The sequence below is a fragment of the Rattus rattus genome, chromosome 12 (genome assembly GCF_011064425.1).
Source record: "Rattus rattus isolate New Zealand chromosome 12, Rrattus_CSIRO_v1, whole genome shotgun sequence".
Taxonomy (NCBI): Eukaryota; Metazoa; Chordata; class Mammalia; order Rodentia; family Muridae; genus Rattus; species Rattus rattus.
In genome coordinates this window covers 72126216-72130143 of record NC_046165.1, presented here as the reverse complement: position 1 = coordinate 72130143, position 3928 = coordinate 72126216, and positions in this window count along the sequence as shown.

Below are 3928 nucleotides of genomic sequence, written 5' to 3'. Positions count from 1 at the left end.
GAGGCAATCTTATCAGGCAGGAAACAGAAGCAGGAGGCTCGGTAGTTTCAAGTCAGCCTGGGCAACCCCATCGTAAGAAAACCAAACATAACAAAAAGAATCCTCCAACTCATACCTGTGGATGCCAGCTCTTGCTGACCATCCCATGACTAATCACGAATCCTGTGCTGATTGGCAGCCTGGGGGTTGGCTCCAGCTGCATTCCATGCAGCCTCCTGGTCTCTAGCTTCTGAGTGACAGGGAGAGGCATTTGTAAGCACCTGAGTCTGAGGAAACAAAATAGCAACTGTAATGCACAGATGTCCAGAACCCTTTCTAACAAGTTTGCACACGCTACTGAAGACTTAAATATAAGTAGTAACGGAACAGATATAGAAAAGAGTAAAGGGCCTACTGAGAGGTGAATAAATTAGGACAGGGAGTAATTTATAGCCCGCATGATTTTTTCCATACTCTGTTTCTCTAGCTCTCACTATGACAACTCCTCCTCCTCCTCTTCCTCCTCCTCCTCCTCCTCCTCCTCTTCCTCCCCTTCTTCTTCTTCTTCTTCTTCTTCTTCTTCTTCTTCTTCTTCTTCTTCTTCTTCTTCTTCTTCTTCTTCTTCTTCTTCTTCTTCTTCTTCTTCTTCTTCTTCTTCTTCTTCTTCTTTCTTCTTCTCCTGGCTGTTCTCTGTGTCATACCTGCAACAAAACCTTCTCCCAATTTAAAAGAAAGGGAGGGATGATTTTTCTTTTTTCGTGGTGCTGGGAATTGCACCCCAGGGCCTTGCCGGTACTGGGAGAATACTCTACTACAGACCCACTTCCCCACCCCAAGCCATAGGCTTTCAAAGCGTCTACCCTGCAGTATATGAGAGCATCAGTCAGCAGGTCCTAGAACATGTGTGAGAGGAATCTGTTGCTCTGTCAGGATCTTGTGCAGAGTTATCCTACCACAGGCATTTCTAGCCAATCGAGTGTTCATCAAATAAGGGATAATCCACTTTAAATGTGGAGGCATACTCTCTACAAATACATCTACAAACTCTACTATAATCTAATGCAACAGTTCCAAAGGCCTCTTGCATATACAGCCGTATTAGGATACAAACTAAACTGGATGGGGGAGCAATGCCCTTGTACAGCTGGAGAAATGTGGAACTACTGAGATAGTTCAGGAAGTGGAGATGGCCATTACTTCTGGAAATTTCTTTTAGCTACCCCCTGACCCCCACTTTCTCTTCCAGAGCTTCTTAGTCCATGGCTCCTGAGTTGAGGGACTGGTGTTTCCCTTTGGATGTAAAGTTTGAGCTACTTCCTAATCACATTCTGTCAAGATATTAACTCCATCTACAAAGTCTTTGATATTCCTTCTGCTGTTCTGTTTTTATTTATTCATTCATTTTTATTCTACTATATTCAGATAGTGATCTAGACTTCCCGACACAGCTGTTGAAGGGATCCCCAGAAGCCTCTGCCTCGGATCCTAACCCGTGTTCTCAGGGTTTGCAAGGACTTCATAGAAAGCAAACAGTCCTTGGGTCTGTGAACTGCTAGGTTAGAAAAACCAATTTTTAAATTTCACCAAACCACAGCTAAAATTTCACAACTGTTTCAAATACTAACAAGGAAAGTGTGGCTACAGATGAAGAGTTCTGTCGCTGTAAGCCTCAAGTGTTTTTGACCAGCAACTCCTGGTGACCTTCTCACAAGTCCCAGGAGATTGACACACAAATGGGTGTTTGCTCCCTGGTGGAGACATCGGATCCCAGGCAGCCCCCTCTGCCTTGTGAGAAGTATTTCAGCTAGGAGAAAGCTGAGAGGAGTTTGTTACAGAGAGAAAACAGAACAGACAGACCACCCAGGCAGGTACGCATGGACACTTCTTTATGGCCTTCCTAGACTCCTTTTTGCTTGAGGCCTTGACATGTTATTCCATTTACTTTGACTAAACTTATTCCTTTCACCACTGGTAAAAACCTTCTCTGAAGTGTCCCTCCTCACTCAGTCAGGTCCTTGTCTCTTGACCAGGTGGATGGTGCCTATTTGACCTAATCCCGAATTTGACGGGGGAGGGGAAAAATACTTGAAAAACTATGAACAGTAGGGGTAGAACTGGAAAGTATTGGGTTATGAGAGGATGGAGTTCATTATTAAAGTCAACTCTTTTCCTGCTCTCTGAACACCGGCTGTCATTCCAGTGCACTGGCTGTCATTCCAATGCACTGACTGTCATTCCAATGCACTGGCTGTCATCCCAATGCACTGACTGTCATCCCAATGCACTGGCTGTCATTCCAATGCACTGACTAGGCCAGTGTTACTGAAATCAGACTTTGGCTCACGACGCCTGTCAGAATAATTGCGAGCCTCTGAATCTTTAAACTTGGCTGCGTTCAGAGAGCTTGCTGTCTGGGAATTCAGAGGGAGATCTGTCTCTCTCATAAGTGTATTTTATAGCAAACTAGAAAAACCCCACTCCAAAGTCTAGTCTTGTCCTTCTGTCTAAGTGATCGGCCTTGTGTCTCAGATTCATCGTCACGTCTTTGTGTACACCGGACGGAAGTTCGCACCCACTACGGAGTCTCCCATTCCTCCTGAAGGCTGGATAAAGTCTAGATTGAAAGGCTGAGAACAGAAAGCTAGCAGGCGTTTGTCTGCACCGCTTAGGTGGTTTGTGCGACGCTTCGTTCTACAGCATGAAGAATAAATAAATCTGCTCTAATAATGGAGAATATCGAATATCCTACCCGTCTCCTGTCATCCTCCATTGACCCGCTCAGCTCTGGGATTGACGTGAATGGGGCGGCAGAGAAGTAGAAAAGACAGACATGCGCACAGGAAACCCGGGGTTAGATGGGCCGTGTGCTCTGATGGAGACCCGTTGGCAGCCACTGGAAACTCATCTCGTTATACAGAGAAAGAAGGAGAAGGACGAAGGACGTGGGCTAGCTAATCTTGGAAGAGGCTCTCTGAAGGGGAATGGTCTCAGGCTGCAGTCACCCAGGAAGCAGCTGTGGGTTGGTACTTTCTGCACAAACTTTCAACATCCGAGCTCGGGCCAGGAAAAGCCCCTTCCATTGCTCTGAGCCTAGTCCAGGGAAGGCATTGTCACTCCCTGAGTCTGAGGCATTAGGTTCCTTGACCTGGTTGGACTCGTATCAACAAAACACATCCACTCAGGGGCTCATCTAGTCCTCACAAGTGTGTCCCCGGGTTATTTGGCAAATAGCAGGCAAAAAGTATAAGAAGTACAAGGCAGGGGACTAGAGAGATGGCATTGTGGGGAAGTATACTTGGTGATCTTGTAAACAGGTAGTTCTCACCTCAATCTTCCCAATGCTGTGACCCTTTAAGATAGCTCCTCATGTTGTGGTGACCCCAGCTATAAACTTATTTTTGTTGCTACTTCATAACTGTAACTTTGCTATTGTTATGAATCATAACGTATGAGAGGAAAAGTATTGGCTCAGGATCTCCAAGATTGAGTTCTCAGACCAAGTTCGCAGCACAAGGAAGAGTTATTTACCTCAGAGGGACAGACAGAAGGGATAAGGGACAAACACAGGAAATAGAGGAAGAGAGGGAAGGGAACAAAGGAGAGGAGAGAAAAGGGGAATGGAGAGCGGGTAAGGGCTATTTTCCTCAGAGGGACAAGGGACTGCTGATAAGAGGAGACAGAGATGGCAAACGGGAAAATGGCAGTTTGTAAAGGTAAATGGGGAGACCCTGTGTTAGGGTGAGAGGTTTAATTTTAATTGGGCATGTTAATTAGGTGAACCAGAAGGGGTTTTCATTGTTGGACTTCAATACTTTGATAGCTGGACCGTGGTAGCCACCCTTAGGAGGAAGAAGTGACCAAATAAGGGAGTAGAACTTGGTGTACCAAAGTCCAGCTCCAGTGAGTCCCAAAGTGTGGAGTTGGGGAGGGAAGGAGACTGACACCATCT